The following is a 22,864-nucleotide window of genomic DNA, read 5'->3' as shown; positions in this document are numbered from 1 at the left end:
TATGAATTCTAAGGAGTGTGAGTACCCTGAAAAGCATTGCTCTCTACTCAGTCAAAGACAGACGGAGACACACAGATTCACACACACACACAGTTGCCAAGTCTGGGGTGGGAACATCTACCTAATTACATTATCACACTACAGCAGTATAGAGTTACAGGACATGCTACGGAGATTACTGGGCTACACCCTTCCCAGAGGTAAATGTCGAGGTGAGTGACATCAGCAGCCTTGCCAAAGTTGAGTATATGAATTGCATGGAGTGTGAGTAGCCTTAAAAGCATTGCTCTCTACTCAGTCAGAAACACACAGATTCACACACACAGTTGCCAGGTCTGGGGTTATAGCACCTACCTAATCACTTTACCACACTACAGGGGTACACAGTTACAGGACGTGCTACAGAGATTACTGGGTTATGACTTTCCTCAGAGGTGTATTTCTTAGTGAGTGACACCAGCAGCCTTGCCAAAGTTGAGTATATGATTTCTACAGAGTGTGAGTAGCCTTAAAAGCATTGCTCTCTACTCAGTCAGACACACACACATTCACAGTTGCCGAGTCTGGGGTGAGAACACCTACCTAACTACTTTATTACACTACAGCAGTATGCAGTTACAGGATGCGCTACAGAGATTACTGGGCTGTAATCTTCCCAAAGGTGTATTTCTAGGTGAGTGACATCAGCAGCCTTGCCAAAGTTGAGTATATGAATTGTACAGAGTGTCAGTAGCCTAAAAAGTATTACTCTCTACTCAGTCAGACACACAGATTCACACACAAACACACAGTTGCCAGGTCTGGGCTTAGAACACCTACCTACTTTATCACACTACAGCAGTATGCAGTTACAGGACGCGCTACAGAGATTACCAGGCTATGATTTTCCCAGGGGTGTATTTCTAGGTGAGTAACATCAGCATCCTTGCCAAAGTTGAATATATGAATTGTATGGAGTTTGAGTAGCCTAAAAAGCATTTTTCTCTACATAGTCAGAGACAGACAGACACGCACACAAACATACCCACACAATTGCCATGTCTGGGGTTAGAACTACTACCTAACTAGTTTATCACTACAGTGGTATGCAGTTATGGGATCCACCATGGAGATTACTGAGCTACAGCTCTCCCAAAGGTGTAATTCACATTGGATGACCTCAGCAGGCTTGTCATAATACTGCTATGGGGAGGGTGGTGTGTGCATGGGCCATAAACCATTCATGTAGGGGTTGACATGCCACATGCGGGCACACACGGTGTCATATGTCACAGGTACGTGTATACAGCTACTAGATGACTACTTCCTTGTACAGTCATGTTGTACAGCTGGCACATGCACTACATAGTCTGTCATGCTGACAGATACTGATGGCTAGTGTCTGCAGTGAGTGACATCTGCACCTCATGTGTTTGGGGCCCTTTGGCTGTGTGCTGGGTGGGACAGGCCCAGATGGCTCCTTGTCACAGTCACCCTCTTCCACACATCTATGTCCATCTACCTTTGGCTTATTGTAGTGTGTTGCCCTTACATATGTGTCTGTATTCCTATCCATTGTGTGTGAAAGGCAGGAGTGGTGCATACTGACATGTGTCTGCACTATGAACTGCGACTGCCAGATATGTCTGGTCGACTGGTGTTTGCAGACATGGCCTTCATGTGTTTAAGTGTGTGAGCATGCCCAGTATGGCCATCTCTATTGCATGTGTGGATCAAGTCCAGGTAGTTTGTACTGCGGTGCTGACCTTTGTGTTGTACATCGACAGGTAGCATGCTGTGTCTGCAGGGTATCCATCGGTCATTTGGCATTGATTGTTGCTACATTTCTGCATAGCGGGGGGGGGGCACCTGACTGTTTCTACATTTCTACACAGGACTGGAGGGGGGGCACACTTGACTGTTACTATAAGTGTATGTAGGATGGGGGGCACACCTGACAATTGTACACATTTGCTAGTACTGTACTAGTATGTCAGGTACTTCATTTCAGTCTATAGTCTTATGTATCGTGCTGGCTAGTGGCATACCAGTGTACTACAGATCTTAGCTTTAATTACCTACATATTAGTTTCTGACTTCCTAGCCTTCACAACTTACATCCAACTGCATGGCCTGCTGTAGTCTGTCTGTGTAGGCCTGGGGGAGGGGTTACCCATGGGGCTCATTCAGAGGCCATAGTACAGCATTTGTTTGTGTTTGTCTACACCTGTCCTGCTGGCTGAGACTGTTTTTGGATATGTGAACCTTCCTGACTGGCATGTGTGGGTCTTATGGACACACATGTCGCTCAGCCCATTTCCTGCAGTGGGTTTTATCACCCTGTGTAGTACTGGCTACTATGGTGACTCCAGTATGTGTTACAGATGTCATAGTGCCACTATGGGTGTCTACTGTCTGCTGCCATAACATTTGGCCACCCAATTCCCTTACATGCTCACATCCATACCATAGCTACAGGTAACAACACATTCTATTCCATTTGGCAGTTGGTAGGTTGATTGACTTACCGTGAGGGTGTGTCAGACTTGAGGATGGTGCTGGACGGCTGCCTTTGTTGGATGCACATAGTACACTCCCTATACATTGTTGACACAAGTAGTGTCATGTTTGGTATCCCTTATACCGTCTGTGCGAGTCAGAGAGAGGTGTCATTCCCTGGGTCCCTACTGTGTCAGTGCATATGCTATGCCTTGTCTCTTTGCCAGGGCCAGGGCATACTGGGCACACCTCTTTTTGCCTACTGGAGCCAGCTTAGGTTATTCCTCCTCTGAGTCACTCTGCCTGTACAGGCCTTGGCATTGGTGGGGGGCTGTGTGGCCCTGCCCTATGCTATTCCTGCTGCAGCTGTTTCCACAGGATCATATTGTGAAGCATAGCACATACCATAACAATTTGGGTACATGTAGCTGGTGAATACTGCAAGGCTCCACCGGATGTGTCCAGACACCAGAACCGTGAACTGAACATCCCAAACACATGCTCGATTATATGTCTGGCCTGTGCGTGTGCCTCATTATGGCATTGTTGTTCAAGTGTGTGTGCATTTCTGATGGGTGTCATCAGCCATGGCTCCAGTGGGTACCCAGCATCCCCCACTAGGTGACCATAGGGGATGTCCACATTGGCAAATCTGTGGTACAGCTGCATCAGATGCCATATGTGTGAATCATCATAGCTTCAGGGGCAGCCAGCACACACATTCTTTATAATGCCCTGGGCATCACATACGACCTGGCAGTTGATGGAGGGGATGCCCCTGTAGTTGATGTAGGCCCTACCCTGCTCACCAGGTGGTGCTTTGATGCATATGTGCATGCAGTCTATAGCACCCACTACCCCAGGGTATTCTGCTATTTGGTGGAAGAGATGCATATTGCTGGTCAACACCTCATGTGTGTTGAGGAAATATACATGCTCACTGGCATGTGCTGACATGGCATCCAGGAACTGGTGGAATACTCTGGATGCTGATGCCTATGAGATCCCCATGATATCCCCAGTTGTGCTTTGGGAGGTACCTGTGGCTAGTATACCTAAGCCTACACATACCTTGGTATCCACTGGGATGGGTTCCCCTTGGCCAGTTTGGTGCATCAGGTGTGGCCAGCACAGCTCAACAATTTGCTGTAGGAGGTCTCTGTCCACCCTATAGCTCTCCACTATTTCCATATAGCCCATATAGCCCCTGGTGGGTTATCCTGGATCTGTACACTCTTCTCCATCTCCTCACTGTGGGTTGTTCGGCAGCATTCACATCCTTACCACCCTCAGCCTCTTGCACATGTTGTTCTATGTTGCCTGCTGCAGCCCTTCTCATTTTGTAGGTTTGTTTGTTAAAATTTCGCCGCTTGTATACACCGGTGGTGTAGAGTGTGGAAAAACCAGAGGGGAAGGTGTTTGCTTTGTTTATAGTAGTGTTCTGTGCTGGGTTGGTCTGCTGTCTGTGTAATTGGCTGATTCTGATACATTTCACCTGCCAGCTAAGCTAGTTCTCCTTGATTACCTTCCTACTGTTGTTTTCCCTTCCCATTGCCTCCCTGTTTAAGCCCGTGTGCGCGCCATGCAAACAAAGTGCTCAAATGTGCACAGAGCTGCTATTTCTGAGTTTAACTTCCTTTTTCTTCCTGTAAAACCCAGTGCATGGCACGCACACCTGCTTACACTTTGTAAAGAGTGCTAGGCAGGTTTGGACACACCCTTAGCTTAGCTGTGCTAAGCTAGGAGCAATCCTGAGCCACAGGGCTCCAATCCACTTACAGTATGCCTGACACCCCCCATAATGTCACCTATATCCTAGTCTTGCACCCAGCTATTTATACTCTTACACTCTTGGGTCCTGCCTCACACCCTAGGGAAATCTGGGATTCACTATCCTTCCCCTCATTTGTGTATGATTGCCTGCTAACGCATAGTTACATGTCCCACACTGAGCCCCCCTTAGCAACCATTACACATTGGCCAGGTTGTCTTATGCCTGCCATTGACTTGCATTGCAGAATACTGATTTTAATTAGAATGCTTATTTTAGGTTTATTTTATTATTTTCCCCACTATTCCATTTGCGCTCCACTGCCCTATGCTTAAACAGCCGAGATTGGCGAAAAAAAAAATAAAAGTTGCTTTTTTTATTTTTTAAACAGTTTGCAATGCCAATGGCCTTCTACTTAGCTATTGGCATGCTTCATCAATAATATGCATCCTTTATTTGGAGCTGTCATAGCTCCGTTTTGTAGTTTGCAAAAATGTACTCGGTTACTAACCGAGTACATTTCTGCAGACTGCACTCATCCTGCACTGACAGCTGCTGGTTTCCTGGATCACAAATTACCCTCATTTGCATGTTTTTCACCTGCAAATAAGGGTAATTTGCATACAGGAGCTCGGCCATGCAGGATTAGTCTAAGAGCTCTTGTGCACATCCCGGGAGCTCATTCCTGAATCGCACGTTGGCCATATTGATGAAAATAGCTCTTAGACTAATCCTGCACTCTCTACAGGGCTTTGTAAATCCAGGGGACAGTCTGACACATAACTGTTTTGTTTGAAGTACACTGTATTAATATTAACATTATTCTAATATTTGCACTAATATATCATAAAAATAGTTTGCGGGTTAGTAAGCAAGATGGCATCTGCACTCTGACAGGATGCAGTCAGTAGCCCATTAAACACATCACTCTGGAATGCACAGGGCTTGAGTTAATGAAGAGCATTTGCAAAATATTGTGAGAAATACAAATCATTTTACATATTGATATTAATAACAAAAATAGTGCTTGATATTGTAATGCCAGAGCAGACTTTGGAAGTGGTGTTAATGCTAGATACACGTAGGTAACACAAACACAGGCACAGTTAACTATTTCTTGAGGTACATTGTATTAATGTTAAACAGTATCCTAATATTTAGCCTAATATCTCTTGCATGACAGACAAGGCTGATATCTAAAGCTGATATGAGTTACTGGATGTGCACAGTGAAACAGTCAATGGGGGATGTGCAGGGCTACAGTTATTAAGGAGTTTTTGCAAAAGTCATAAAAATATGACATATCTTTGTAGTTACATGAACTATGCAGAATTATACTACAAATGGATATTAGTATTCAAAAGTGTGCACACTGATTAAACAGCCAATACGTATGTCCATTTTAAATCAAGCATATACCAAAGTCTGTCTGTTCAAGTCTGCTTGAGTGGGTGGCTTTCTATTAGAGCATGCTATTTTGGCTCAGAAATGAAAACTTTTACACTGGACAGGGCAAGAATATATGGAATATCAGAGATATTCTGCAAATGTGTGGACAGTTCATCTGTATGACTACCAGCAATACACTCAATTGTTCTTCTGTTAACCATACTTCTAAACTGCACAGATTTTTACAGAATGTCCTTGATTTTCCTTATATTTTTTTCTGTGTCCCATGTAGCATTTTTGATTTTTTGGTAAATAACTGATGATGTTTGTCAGTTAATAATGACAGACATTAGAATTTCTTAAGAAAAAAATATATCCAGAAAATTTGCTCCTTTTCACCTGCATGTCTTCTGCACTACACTGCTGTGTTGTGCAAATGTACTAAAGTAGGTACATATGTGCAATACATCAGTTTGCAGGCCAAAGAAGCAGAAGAGCACTAAAGTGCCATAAATCCATGAGATTATTTAAGAAAGGTAAAAGGAGAGATAAAAAGAACACAAGAGCAAATTATGAGCATTGTAGAACAGCATGTTGAAAATATTAATAAGAGTAAAAAGAAAGAAATAAGAGTAAAAAGAAAGAAAGCAAGAGTGTATGCAAAGTAAAAAAAAAATTAAGAAAGATTTAAGGAAGAATTTGAAAAATAAATTAACAGCAATAAACTGAGTGAAGTACTTAGGAAAGTAAATGCTGATTCGGTATTAGATCCAGATGGTATAGGGTATGCAATATAAAAGAAATTAATGGATTGGCAAAAAGAGTATTTTGTAAATGTTTTGAATGACTGGTTGAAAGAAGGGTATTATTTTGGATAGTGGAATATTAACATTTATTTGGAAGAAAAGTGAAACAAACTAAAAAACTGGATACCTATGACATCAAATAATGTAGATTATATTTTTTATGAAAATAATACAGAGGAGAATGGGAAAAGGATGAAGGATCATATGGAAGAAAATATATAAGGTAAAAAAGGAAGGGATGCCAGGGATTATTTATTGATGGTGCAAGAAATTGTGGATGATATTGTAAGTAAAAGGAAAGACATGAAACTTATGGTAGCTGATATTGGTAACTCATTTTATGGAGTATGACATGATGCTTTGTGGGATCTTATGGAAAAGTATGGAATAGAGTGAGAGTGTTAGTGAATGGGTGGATGAGTAATGAAATATTCATGAACTGTGATATAACACAAGACTGCTTGCATTAGTAATGAATGCAATAGTGAGAGAAGTAGTTTATAAAATGAAACATGCTAGATATGTGATACAAAAGAAAGTGGGGATTCCAGAAGTTTTGGCATATGCAGATGATATAGTTGTGGTAGCTAAAATAATATAGTTATTAATATGATTATATATGGATTTTATAAAAACAAGAAGAAAGAATATGTGAGAAGGATAGATTAAAAGTTATTTTATGTAATATGAGTCATTTAGAATTAAAGGCTGAATGAAATTTTGTTTAAATAGGAAATGGATTTAGCTTGATATATTATGAAAAATGATATTATAGTTGTGAATGAAGGAGTGGGGATCAGTTATGGAAGAAAAATAATGATGATGAGGTAGATAAGAATGTGTAGGTATGTACCTGTAAATATGTGTTTTTTTATGACTATGTAAATAATGGTTGGTATATGTTGTAGGACCACTAATCCTTTTAATAGGTGCCATGGAATCATTTACATCCACAGACCACAAACCAACTTCAAAATTAAAATTCAACAAAGCCAGGGACAAAATGAACTACACCAAAATAAATAAACAAATAAAGATTTATTGTCAGTAGAAAAACAATTCACTTCTCTAGTACCTCGGCCAAATAGCATTCTGGGAGTTAACAAACACAGAAAGAGTACACCATTAAAAAGTTAATTCAATTAACATTAACAAGACAATTATCCAATGAAATTACTAAATTGCAAAAAGGCTTTACTGGTACATTCCCTGTCTAAACCCTTAGGTGTCAGTGTGCCATATTTCAAGATAAAAATCATCTCTTTAAATAATAATTTATTTTTCAACAAAGAAACATTTTCAGCAAAAACTTGTTCCAATACACATCCCCTCAAATCAGCAAAAATCCCCCTGTGAAGCATATTATAATGGGCAGCTACAGGGTTTTCACATTTGTTGTTTTTAATATCCCTAATATGCTCCTGCAGTCTTACCTTAAAAGATCTTTTTGTTTCTCCTATATAAAAAAGACTGCAGGAACATTTCAAAACATATACTACCCCTTCTGTATTACAAGTATAACGTGCTGTGGGATTATATCTAACAGCATTAATTTTAACAAAAGCTTAACTACATACTTAAAAACTGAGCAGTTTCCACAGGCATTAGTACCTAGAGTCCCTATTACTTTCCCCCAACCCCTCTTTTGGTGCACAAAATAAACTATGAACCACCATGTCTTTTATACTCCTACCTTTCTTAAAATATACTGAAGGAGTTCTATATAAATTCCTAACATGACTTCTATCCCCCAAAAGAAATGACCAATAATATTTAATAATATTAACTATTTCTTGAGTTATCACATTAAAAACAGTAACAAAATACACTCTCCTCCCTTCTCCACACCCATATCTATCTAACTTACTATTATTATAACATCTATCTACATAGCTACCAATCCTATTACTACCATTTTCCATCTGAGAAAATTTCCTAAGAGCATTCATAATAAGCTCCTCACTATAACCACTTTGTTTAAAAATAATACAAGTACGAACAATTTCCTCTTCCATAACTTTCACATCATTACATAATCTACTCACTCTTAATATTTCACCATAAGGTAGGGTATTCAACACATGGGGAGGATGGCAACTGCTACTATCCAAAAAATGTGCCCCACACTCAAATTTCGTATGTATTCTAGCACTTATATAGCCACCACTATAACCTTCTAATTCCAAATCCAAAAAAGTAACTACTTTACCAACCTGTAGGGCATCAAACTCCAAAGCAAAATGATTATCCTGTAAATCACTTATTAATACTTCCACAAATGATTCACTTCCTTCACATAAAAAAATCTAATCATCAACAAACCTATAATAAAAAACTACGTAATCCTTAAAAAAACTTAACTTAGATAAAAATTCTGTCTCAAATAGGTCCATAACTAAATTTGCATACATTGGGGCAAACAGCACACCCATTTCCATATGCTGGACCTGCTGATAAATACATTGATTAAATTAAAAAAAAAATATTAGCTAAATAAAAAATACTAAGTCAATCACACAATTTGCCAAAGGTCTCTCTCGTAAAAATAATTTTAAAGCTTCGCAGTCTACAGAATGTTTAATACTAGTATATAAACTTTTCACATCAATCATTGCCCAGACAAAATTATCCCCTCACACTACTAACTTAAATCTTCTCTAAAAAATCAAAAGAATCTTTTATATATGAATCCAGTTTCACTAAACACTTTGCTAAAAATGAATGTAACATCATCACAATATTAGGTAAAAAATACGTATCAGCTGCCACTATTTGTCAACCTAGTGGGGAAACTAAACTTTCGTGAATCTTGGGTAAACAATAAAACCTATCCAACATACATCATTCTGCATTAAATTTTACTTCAATATCCTGTTTAGATAAGTAACCTAGCCAATACCCCTTCCCTAGTAACTCTTTAACATTTTTAATAATGTCATGATATTTTAACATATTAGATATTTTATAAACCTTCTCATCAGATAAATGATCCATACACATCTTTAAATACTGAGAAATATGTAAAACCACTGTTTTATGGCCTTTATCTGATGGCTTTATAACCAATTCCTGCCTCCTACTTAATTCTTGCAAGGCCTTCCATTCTTGCTTTGTTAAATTAAAGCACACTTTCCCTTTTCTCCTTAAAAACCCTGAAAGCTATTATCCACTGCAAAATTAATCATGGAGGAGAACTGTTGTATTCCTTCATGCATAAAGTGTGTGTGTGTGGGGGGGGGTAAACTTACTCTTATAAGAAACAGCAGAAGTATTCAATAAGCAATTATTCAGTAGTGGATTATTGTTTAAATGGAGTTCCATTTAGTCGTGTTTGAGACAGCGTGTGTAAGTTGTAGGTGTTAGATAAAAATTAGGATCAAAACAAGGTGGGGGGTATGAATGCCTCCAGAGATATAAATGTTTGTTTGCTAAAGCAGTTATGAATATTATCTGTATATTTTATATCAGAATTATTATTGTAAAGACTGTGTGGCCTACAGGCAATTGAATGTTGCCATTTTATACACAAAATTATGACACGCAGTTTTGTCACTTATTGTTGCCATCTAACAAGCACAATTTTATATATTAGTAGTGTTTAGTAGTATTGTATAAATATGATATGCATAATTTACATTGATTGTGCAATATCACAAAACTGCAGTACGCTCTCCTGTGTGCAATGTCACAAAACAGCAACATGCTATCCTGTCTTTTTATAGATTACCGTAAGGCTGTGGAAGAGACAAACAATTCACTCCTTGGAGTTATCATGGATGGTTACAAAAATGTAACCCTTTGTTTGACAAAAATACTAATATATTTCGGCTGATCGAATACCATTTTTCTTTTATAAATTTACAGTATCAATACAATGCCATCAGACAGAATTTTGATACCAACATCAGTGCATAGCCCGTCATGTAGCAGACATCTTTTGTAGTTTGCAATTTTTTGTAACATGCGTCATGTATGAGATATTGCTAATTATATGAGGTGTGCTCTTAACAGAGGATTTGGGAGGAAACCTCTCAGGAAGCAGGTGATTTCTTAACTTAGGTTCATAGCTTCATAGGTATGTACTAGGCTATCGGCCCAAGGTCCTAAGTAAACCTAGCCAACAAGGTTCCCTGGCTTATGCCACCCAAGAAAGTTAATTTCCTGTGCCCCTGTTAAGCAAAGCCACAGAAGTGATCCCTGGGGTATATTTCCTATTTCTCATCCACTCATCAAGATTTTTCTTGAAGAGTGCTAATGATGAACTTTGCTTGACATAGATGGGTAGCTTGTTACAGAGTATGGGAAGTCTCTGGGAGAGGAATCTATCCCTCCAGTATGTCCTATTTATTGTGGTGACAAGGTTTAGGTCCCTAAAGTGTATAGCTCAGAGGGATTGGGATTTCTTTAGGTGTAGCATGTCCAACAGCTCTGGGTTCAAAATAGCTTTATATGTTAGGCAGAGATCTCCTCGGAGTAGGCGATATGCCACAGAGTAAAGCTGGAGTTTTTTGAGATGGTCAGTGTAGGGCATCTGTTTGAGGCCAGTAATCCTCTTTGTGAGGTACTTCTGTGGCCTTTCTAGCTGCTGCAGATATCTTGCGAGGTACATTCCAAAAGGGGCATTGTACTCTATAATGGGTCTAATGAGTGCCGAGTAGAGGGGAACAATGACCTCTTTTTTCCTGTATGAGAACCCTTTTGTGATGAGGTGTGCCAAATAGAAGGATTTCCTGACTACTGTGGTGATGTGATTATCAAAGGAGAGACTACTGTCCACCTGGGTCACAAGGTCTCTTATCACACATTCGGCATTAATTAGACTGCCGTTTATGTGGTAGTTCATGGTTACAGAGTTTTTAACAAAGGGTATGACAATGCACCTTTTGGTATTGACATTGAGGCCATGCCTCTGACACCAGGCATTTGACTCAGTGAGGCCCTTCTGTAGGATGTCCACATCATTTGGGGACTTCACTATGACTCCTAGTTTGCAGTCATCTGTGAACTTCATTAGCCAGAGGCCTTCTGTGTTGGCCTGTACTTCAGAGAAGTAGATACCAAACAGGACAGGTCCCAAGACTGCACCTTGTGGTACTCCACTTGTCACTGTTTTTAAGTCAGATTTGGAGTCTGCAACTTTTACAGTGTGGGTTCTGTCAGTGAGTCAGCTGGCAACCCATCTTGTGACGTAGGGATTTTTACCTAGTTTAGTGAGTTTAGCTATAATTCCAGAATGGGGGATGGTGTTGAAAGCCTTGGCAAGGTCAAGATACGCTGTGTGAACCACCTTACCCTTGTCTATGGCTTTGGTGACTGCCTCAAAGAAGTTGATCAGGTTCAGAAGGCATGATCTGCCTTTCAGAAACCCGAACTGGGTGGAGTCCAGAATTTGGAGGTTACTAATGTCTTTGTTTATGAGTTCCATGATGATATGTTCCATGGCCTTGCAGACCAGGCTCATCAGGTTAAAAGGGTGATAGTTCCCAGGATCAGTGGTGGCTCCCTCTTTGTGGAGTGGCATAACTGTTGCTGTGTACCATAGTTCTTAGATGGGGAGCCAGTTCATTCTGAAGTTCATGTAAAACACAGCCTGGGATGTTGTCCAGTCCCATGGATGCTGTGTTTTTGGTTTTAGAGAGTGCAGCTTTTACCTGAATAGATGTGATTACGTGGACTCTGCATTCTTCCTGTATAGATATGTATCCTTTAGGGGGTGAGAGGGGGGTAAAGTTAGCACTGAACCTATCTGCCAGGATGTTAGCAATATCATTTGGTTCTGTAATTTTCATGCCGTTGTGCTGTAACTCAGAACAGATATGGGTGTTGCCATTGAGATTCTTGACATAGCTATAGAATGCTTTGTGGTTGCCCTTAGAATCAGTGGCAATTTTATTTTCGTAACTAGCTTTGGAGGATCTTATAAGGGATTTCAGCTTCATACTGTGGCTGACCAGGGAGCTCCTCCACTCATGGGATTTTACTCTCTTTTGCAACAGTTTCTTCCTTCTGTTGTAGAGTTTGTTTATGGCAAGGGACCACCAGATTGGCTTCCTTTTTTTGGAGGATAGCATCTTGGTTCTGTTTGGAATAGCACGATCCATACATTCATGTAAGTGCTTATACAGTGCATTTGTGCAGGATTCTGCAATCGTAACTGCAGTGTCCATCTGTATGGGTGTCATGCAGTTCACACATTTCTGTCTTAAGAAGCATGAAGTTGGCTTTGGAGAAATTTTTTATTGTGGTTTCCTTAATGGTGGGTGGGGGTGGGATGCAGATATCTAGGGTGATTAGCTTATGGTCAGATCTGACCAACGAAGAGTTGACTTCAGGTGTGGAACACCGGTCACTCATGTTGGTAATGACTAGGTCTAGGATACTGTTGCCCCTAGTAGGGGTGCGAATAAGTTGATCCAGGGCATTGGAATTTATGAATTCCAGAAAGTGTTGAGTGAAGGAGTTGGTACATGAGTAGTTTTCCCAGTTAATGGTGGGGTAGTTAAAATCGCCCATTATTAGGGTGTTTGGTTGAACCCTAATATTTTCCAGTATATCAAGAAAAGAGGAGTGGGAATCCTGGGGCATAGTGGGGGATCTGCAGCAAGCTACAATTTGGATTGCAGTTTTGCCCAGAGTTAGTTGCACTTGGATAACCTTGGTTGCATTATGCTGTGCAATTAGCCTGGAGGTGTGGATATCCTTAATGAATATGGACACACTTCTGCCTTTGGTGTTCTGGTCCAGGTTAGATGGCTGAAAAGTGTGGTATGAGTTATAGCCTGGTAATGCAGGGGTGCTCTCTAGAGCCTTTAACCAGATCTCAGTCACTGCACAGATATCGATGTTCTCCATTTTAAGGAGTGCCTCAAGTGAGTGCATTTTGAGATTTAAACTTCTAGCATTGAGTAGCATTACCCTCAGTTTTTGATTGTCTTTTCCTGTCATGGTGGTGAATTTGTCATGTGAACCTTGCCCAAAAAAGGCACTATAGGGGCAGCAAGGTCCTTAGCTAGTATCTGGAATCCCAGGGTCGACAGGTGTAGGCCATCTCTGGCAAAGCATCGTGGTCTGTCTACCATGTCGTCCCAGGTAAACAGATACTGGATCCCCTTAGAATGACACCAGAAGCTTAGCCAATTGTCGAAGTCAATCATTTTGTCCTTGTACTGCGGTATCATTCTGGGTGATGGCAGGATGCTACTCAGAGCTAGGGTCATACCTGCCTGGGCTACAAGATCAGAGAGTTCTTCCATACCTCTTTTCATGTAGTCCAGAGAGGTACATCTCGGGTTGTTCACACCAACATGGACATTGACAGAGTCATATTTGTACTTGTTGTGTTGTGACCTGAGTTCGTGGGTTATGTGGCAGATCCTGGCACCCAACAGGCAGCTGACAGTAACCTTCTTCATGTTTAGCCTGGTGAGTGGGACATCAGTTTGCCTGACTATAGAGTCACCTATGATTAGTGTGTTGGGTATGTTGTTTTGCCTTATGAGCTGTGGTTTATTGGCACACTGAGTCTGTGGACTATGTGTCATTTGGATTGTGTTGAGGGTGGAGGTTGCTTGCGTTTCAGCTTTGGAAGTCTCTGTTGCTTGAGAAGATTATTATTGAGAGCCTCCATGAATGTTTTTGTGTTTCTATGTATGGATTTTGGTGGTGTAGGTTTACTGGGACTATGTGATGAGTGTGGTGTGGTGCAAGTGTTTACCTTCTCCTCTTGATTGTCAAGTTCAGTCTTGGTTGGAGAGAGCTTTACCTCCATTTTGGCTAGATAAGTGCATCCCTCACAGGTTGTGGTGTTGGGTGGTAGGAGGAGAGGGTTGTCTGTGTACATGAGGCAATTGCTACATTGCCCAAAGATGCCCAGATTCATCAGATAGACAGGAGAGAACACTGGGAGCTGACCCTTGGACATGCCTGAATAAAAAAACTACTTTCCTCTAGACAAGTGAGGAAAGTAAGTACAAAAACTGTTTTACTCTAGGTAAAGAGGAAGGTTGAGTGTTGTAGTAATTTGTAGCTTATTTAGTGCCAACAACAAGTTCTGAATAAGTGCTGAGCATGAATAAGCAAATTCAAGTGCTAAAACTAAGAATATGTACCTAGATCTTGTGGTAGATAGGCTACCTAGTGCTTACCACTCCCACTGATAAGCTAGAATGCTTCTCTCCAACACAGAAAGGCTTGGGGGATCAGAAGCTTACAAACAGTCCTGGATACAGCAAATTTGTATCTGGACTAGACTTGAAAGACTTCAGGAATCAAGGAGATTAATTAGCCCTCCGGCTGCTCAGGACTGCTTGAGTTAAGTAGGTAAGATTTGCCTTTCACAGCCAAATTAAATTTGAGGGACTGTATGCTAATATCCTTGTTTATGAATTCCATAATAATACATTATTTTATATTACTGTAGATATGAGACCTGTGAGGCTAGGGTCAGTGATTTGGATGCCCTTGTTGCATTGAATCACTATAGGTATTCTATGGGATTCAGAAACATAACCAAATCACAATTTAAGGTTAAAAAGGTCTTTAAAGGAGTTAGCAAGGAAAACTTTCATACAAAGAAAAACAAAGTCTGGTATGTTGCCTTGACCCACAGAACTAGTGTTATATTATAACATTTCTTCTTTTATGATAATGGGGAGAAGATTAGCTGATAAAGTAGGAAGGAAAATACAGAGGGATCAGAGTAGAGAAGTCTGAGCTAAATTTGTCCAGAAGTATATTTATGATGTACTCTTTGTCTACATGGATGGTTCCATTACATATTAACTCAGAGGATTCTTGATATAAGTGAAGAAGGGTTTGTAGATATCTTTTTAGGTGGTAGCACATTTTAACTCATATTTAACCTGACTAGTTGTGATCTTCCACCTTAGTTCCATATTTATTCGTTTGTGTTCACTTTACAACAATGAATCTGATGAGCTTTTTTTATTCTGTAGAGTCTGTTTATGCTTGTATTCCACCAAACAGTACTGCTTCTGAACCTGGCATTATACATGTGACAAACAGGGACAAAAGTCTTGAAGTAAGAGCTTAGGTAGGAGTACAAATCAGAGGTATGCATGTTCATTCTAGCAGTGGGGTCCACATGTGACTGTAAGATAATGAATTTGACAAGATTTGAAGCTAGCGGTGGTGGTGCTGCGGTAGCGTTGGTGCCTCACAGTAACACGTTGTCCTGTTAGATTCTCAGCTAAAGCGTCTTCTGTGTGGAGACATGCGTGAATGGGTATACCTTCGTTGAAGGTTGTGCGTCAGAGCTGGCAACTCGGTACGTAAAAATCTACTGCCAATCATTAGTGGACCGGAGTTCCGCTGTGGCGACCCCTAACTAGGAAAAGCCAAAAGATACAACAACAACATTAGAAAGCATACTTTGGACAAGTCTCTGAGAACAGTGGGATTCAACTGCACCTTTATCTGTGATTTTATGGCACATGTTATGACATAATGATCGGATTTGTGGTTAAAAGGATTCCTGGACCTGTCCTACTCCAGGAATACCTTCTCTAACCATCTTAAGACTATTCCCAATTTATACTCCTGGAGGAATTAGAGGGTGACATGTCAGAGTTTTAGCAGAATAAGACCACTTTGCAGAAAATAGTCTTGTGGTTGGATACAGCATACCATATATCAGTTAGTTGGTTATTCTTTACTGTGTCTGTTTTAGTCAAGTGCTTTTAAGCAGCTGGCATTTATGTGTTTCTTTAAATCTCAGTGCATTCTTTTGCAGACTTTAGAGGTTATAGTGGCCATTTTGTTTCATTCAGTAGGATAAGTGTAATTGAGGGGCCTGTCAGAACCTGCATATATTGCACGTATGTGGCTAGACATCATGACATGGAATCCACCAAACAAATTTCAGTTTGCAATAAAGAAACTGACTTGTTGCTGATATGTAGGACGTGTGTCTGGCAGGATCTTTGTCCTGAATAGCAGAAGGATGACTTCCATTACCACTCAAAATCTAAGTTAAATTCTTGTGTTGACGCTGCAGTGTGCGGCGGGACTCAGTTCTGAGACCCAAGTACCCTATTTTGGATATCATGGTGATCCTAACTTTGCCTGTTCTGGTAACTTAAGATGAAGACTAAAGATGGAAAAAAGGGGGGCAAAGCGGTTTTTGTGGCGTCTTTAATCACGACAGCTCGAAGACTAGAAAGAATTGTGCATTAGTGGCAATGTGTGTTTCTTTCTTTCTTTGTCTTGGAGGGATAAAAGATGAGATTTGTTTTTGTTGTATTCTTTTTCCTTGTGTTTGAGTGACTTTGGATTGTGAATGTAGAGAGATCATAACAGTAAATGAACAATATTTGCACTCAGTGCACATCTTTTGTTTCTTAATACACACACTTAGTCTCACTCATTATTATGCATCATCCTTGGGATACCCTATGACAAATTCTGTGTTGACTGTGTCATAAAACTTTATATATATCACTTCTGTTATATATTTGAACTGTGGTGCTTACACAGTGGATTAGGGATTACTAATAGAGATAGTATAGGTCATACTTACAGAGATGGCATCTTATCTATTTACCTGACAAACTTTTTCACAAAATAAAAAAACATCTTACACTTTCACATAAAAATCTGTTGATATTAATTTTTTGGTGATTCAACATTTTCATTGGTATGATGGATTTCTTGTAAGCTGTTTCTGTAGCTAAACATTTCCCATCTTTACTTAAGAATAAAGTAAACAGAAACACAAAGGGCTAGACGGATGCTGAGCAAACAATATTTGCACAGCATGGCTAGAAACAAAAAAAAACATTTGTTTTCCTCATGTTTCTGTATTAGAGCATGTTTGCTGGAAGCAGCCCAAACCTGACAGATTTATTTGCTGCAGTGAATTATGATATTTTGGTTCATGAGTTCTTCCTGCCTTGGTGTCTAAACTAAGCATATATGCTTTGATTGTGTTTCTGGCATGTTTACAACAGCATATGTGGCTAATTAGATGTAATCTCTCTCTACAACAGAAATACTGTAGTATCGAAAATGCAGTGTTGGAGCCAGAAACATGACATCTGTGATTGAAGGCAGTCAGGTGCTCATAGCTAAATTAAAGCATTCATGGAAGAATGCACTGTGACTCTTCAGTTACTACACACATTGGGTCTAGAGTGTTTAATCTGAAAATGTCCAGTGCCTTTTTTCTTGTTCTTTATCCATCTGTTTGGCAGAAAAAGATCTTATTAAGTTGTTACATTTATTACTTCACTGTTGGGAATATTTTTTTTTTCATTTGCTCACAAACTACAGGACATTTTTTGTATACAAATTGCAAGAGATTGTCTCACTTCTGTCAGAAACTTAGTAAAACATTATTACTTTAAATTTTTAATTTCATATAAAAAATTCCTTCCTTATCAAGAGCTACCACTGAATTGTTAACACATAAAGCAGAAACAGTGGAGTATTGCCACAAATTTGAAAGCTGCAAAATTAACATAATTATTTACATAAGCATATATGTATTCATTTTTTTAATCTGAAATAGGATTAAAATTATAAAGTAGTGAAACAGTTGTCCAGGAGCTGGGATTCTTTCTTTCTTTGGCAGAGACAACCCAGGTTCATGTAATAGTCACAGTAAGTGAGGGAGAACTGACTGAAGTGAGGAAGGCCTTTGAGGACTGGTCTCCTATTGTGTTGTTTACAGTGCAGGGGGTACTCCTATTCCAAGACTACCTTCTATAACCATATATAGACCATTTCTAAGGTCTAATCCTAGTGACGTTAGAGGGTAATATGTAAGAGATTAAGCAGGATAAAACCTCTATACGGTACATAGTTTTATGGTTGAATATGGCATACCATGTGTACATAAAAGTACCATTCCTGATCACAATTGTACTCCCCCAGGTCATTCATTAACTAGTAGCGAAGAAGTTAAGCCTCCTGCATACGCATACTATGACTTGATAAAGGATAACCTTGAGGAAAACCATTACAAGGAAGACAGAAATTAAATATCATCCACAGACTGTTGAGTTAAAAATAGATTAATAAAAACTCTGGATGTATAAGGTGCATTTTTATTTGAATCTTGTTTCAAATAAATGTGCTTTTGAAGATGCTAATTATGCCTTAATGTGGTGGCTTATTCTTCCTTAGTCAGCACCCAAGTAACCACTGACAAAATCAGCATGTTACATCACAAATCCAACCATACACACACATGCTCTCTCTATCTCTTTATATATATATATATATATATATATATATATATATATATATATATATATATATATATATATTGATGTAGCTATAGCTTTAGATATATATATATATATATATATATATATATATATATAGCTAGATAGATGTGCATATGGATTAAATACATATGCGTTTGTATATAGAGATATACACTGCATAGTAATAAAAGTCTAAATTGGTTAGAACTAACCCATCAATTAACATATACACAGCTTCTTACCACCTTTAAATTTATCCAGCATCCATCTATTTGAACAACACTAAATACCATACTACATAACTATGTTCTGAATGGGTCATTATTATCGAATGACCAAATACTCTTTTCTGCTAACAAACCTATCAAATCTGATGGGCTTGGTCTGTACTCATACCATGGTGCTAAGGCATGAAACTCCTTGCCTGTATCCATCAAGTCAGTACCCTCTCTGCAGTCCTTAAAATCATTCTAAAAGACTTCCTATCCAAAATCTTTCCCTGTTCTTGCTCAACCTGTGGATAAACTGTATCCGTAAATAGCACCTATTCATGCCTTGCTTCTCCTTACTCTCCCTTCTTCATTCACTTCCTTACCTCAATCAGTTTCACTCCCCTGAATCTATTTATAAATCTGCCATAACCTCATTTTCTTTTCACTTTATATTGCAATTACTGTTTGTATTATACTAACTTGCCTTTAATTTCCCTATAAACTGGCTAAAACTTCTCTAAACATTAAATCATTGTCATATAAGTTTTATCCTTTCTTAACCAGTAATCCAAGGATAAATGACAAAGAAGCTCAGAATTCACGAACAAGTAGATTAATACAAAAAATCACGTTTTAGTGTTTTTGTCAATGTTTTGACATCTTCAGAACCATTGAATTGTTCTGAAGATGTCAAAACACTGATGAAATACCTAAACCATGTTTTTTTTTGTATTAAACTACTTGGTGAATTCTGAGCTTCCTAGTCATTTTTTTCTTGGATTATTGGCTCTAAAATGTACCAGTTCCAGTGGTTTGCTTGTTTTGCTTGCATTCTTAACCAGTGTTTGCACATTATGTCTAATCTGTTATAATTATTTAAACTGTACATGCTTTGGATTATTTTTTGAAGATTATAAAATTATTTATCTTAAAATGTCTTTGAAATACTTTGGAGATTTTCTCCCCAGGTTTCCTCGGAAAATAGGCACCTACCCAGTCAGACTTTCCTAGTAATCAAATGTCAATAAATATATGTGTAGGTATGTATATGTATAAATATATCTATATCTGTAGATATATCTAAATATATATATAAATATATATATATATATATATATATATATATATATATATATATATATATATATATATATATATCTATATATATATATATATATACATACATATATATATGGATCAAGGACTTTTGATCGAAAGATCAAAAGTCCAAATCCATTATCACCGAACACACTTTAGCGAAAGAGCTTTTCACCCGAAAAACTGTTTTCGCTAAAATGTGTTAAAATAAATTAAAAAAAAAGTAAATTAAAGTTTATGCAGGGGGGCCAGCCAACCTGCACCCCCCATGTGGGGGGTTGTGCCCCCCACACCCCCTACTTTATTATTCTCACTCCGAGATTGCACTACAGTGCGGAAAAGGGAAAATTTCCCTTAACTGCACCGTAGTATGATCTCCGCAACAGTCACTCTCCAACAACTCCCTCTACCTCCAGACCTCCAGGCATACTTCCGCAAAAGTGCTTTTTCGGTGAAAATCACTTTGTCATACGTATGCCCTGCCATTTCAGATTCAGTGAAATGGCCATTCACGCATTAGTCCCAGACCCATACACGCATATATATATATATATATATATATATATATATATATATATATACATTGTGGATGTATATATACAGGTTCCTGCTATTTGATCAAACGTTGAAAATATTGAGTAGTTTTTTTTCAATGTCTGGAACACTGGAATGTCTTTTATGCTAGTTGCTGGTATTTATGAGTTAAGTTGCAGGAGATGTGGTGGGTGCTGATGGCTTAGCCCCCCTGCATAAAATTTTGATATTGTTAAGTTTGATATTTAGTGTTTCGAACTGTTATGATCTGATAGATCACTATTTATACATATACATACACGCGTACACACACACACACACACACACACACACACACACACACACACACACACACACACACACACTCATTGTGACTTCTCACTTTAAGACCTGTGATCATTTTGAACTGTATCAGTACTTGACAGATATGCACTGTCTGTGAACTGAAGGAACTCTTCCTTAGCTGAACTTCATGTTCTTCCTGATATTGTATAAACTATTATATCTTGTTACAGTATGCAGAGCACACAGTCTGCTAATACTTTGTTAATTTTGCATTGACTTGCCTGATGAGCAGAACTCAATGTATTTCCTTTCCCTATACATTACTTTTCTTAACTGCACTTTTATATACTTATCAACATTTTTTGAGTTGGTTACACAGCATTATTTTATAAGCTTTAAAGGTTCACTGCAAAACGCAGACAAGTTTCTCTGTTTTCTTTATTTCTTTAGGGTAGACTTTTGCCCTGGCCAGCCTTTCATTCTTACATCAAGGCATTTGCATCTCGGGATTACACTCTAAGGATACTGCTGAAAGAATTCAAACTTGTCCTTGGTGACAGGGAATTGCAAAATTATCTGTTTCACCTTCACTTCTTTCTTGAACAGATCTTTTTGTTCTGGTAAATGCAAATGACCCAGCATTGCTTTAGTTCTTAAAGGTGGTGTTTTGATTCAGGAAACTACTGAACAATTTGGAAAGAAATTGTTATGATTTCTGTTAATAGAAGAGGTTTGTTGAAGTGATATACTGTAGTAAGTGTAATGTGCATATGTGAGGATTTGAGTTTAGAGGGTATTTTGTTAAGCATAAAGATGAAAAGCATGTCACTCCACCAATGTGCATTTCTTTGCCTGGATCATACTTTACTATTAAATCACACTTTTATGCAGTGAGAACAGCATTCTTTTCAGTCTTAATGATGCCTTGTACAAGGACTTATTTTTTTAAATGTGCTTAGCAGTATTTAATGATCTGTCTCCACCAACAAAGATATCCCATGAATGTATTTATGGCTCTTTTCCGATCAATAAGCTAGTAGACATACCTGTGACACCTTAATTGTTATGGACATCAGCTGAGTGTAAAGATCCATGTTTCTGCAGTATATCCAAACAGTCCACTTATAATGCGGACAAGGTCATAAGAAGGCCAAAACATGCATGCTCACAGCTAGTGGGGTTTGGCTTTATTAGCCTGAATGTATCTATAAAGACTTAAAAAGAAAAAGTAAAAAGTTCTGGACATTCAGAAGCCATATAGCTGAAGCACTTGATGACCTTAAGGGGTCATTGAAATATATCCCATGGGCCTCTATTACAGGAAGTTTAAGGTATCACAAGGTAACAACTCCAGCTTGGCTAGAATTTTCTTGTAGTTTTTACTAAATGGTTTGTCTTTGTGACCATTTTACTTTTGGATTGGCTGTCAGTTTGGATATTTTGCAGACACCTTAATTGTTGTAGACATCAGCTGGGTGCAAAGACCCTCCCCAGGATTCATGAAACCTCCATGTAAGACTTAATATGTCTTACTCGGAGGCTGCAGTTGAATGGTATGACGTCAGCGTGCCATGATTATTCATGAGGGCACGCTGACTCATCCATAACTCTTACACGGACTGAGTAGGAAAGCAGGGGGCGTGTCCGACTGCCGAGCAGTCTAAAAGTCCATGCCCCTGCAAGGTTTTAAAAAGCATAATGTCAACAGACAAGAGCGAGTTCACTCAAATGTACTTCACCCAACACCACACTCCCTGACACTGTAAACCCCCATCACAGTTATAAAACGTAAAATATTAATTTTATTTTTTTTAAAATCCACGATATAGCTGCCCGTATTTGCGCTTGTTTGCGCGGGTGTGCCCATTGCTTAACCACAGTTAGCAATTGTGACACTTAAGAGCATATAAGAACTACTTATGCAAATTAAGCCAAATAGCAATAGTGTAATGGTAGAGCGTATGCACAAAGAGGAGGCATTCATGGTTCGAGTCCCACCACTCCCCTTCTTATTTATGTTTTAAATCAGTATTTGAAATAATACCAGACATATATGAATAAAAT

The sequence above is a fragment of the Protopterus annectens genome, chromosome 4.part0 (genome assembly GCF_019279795.1).
Source record: "Protopterus annectens isolate FY-2018-M chromosome 4.part0, PAN1.0, whole genome shotgun sequence".
NCBI classification, from domain to species: domain Eukaryota; kingdom Metazoa; phylum Chordata; order Ceratodontiformes; family Protopteridae; genus Protopterus; species Protopterus annectens.
This window is presented reverse-complemented; position numbering follows the sequence as displayed.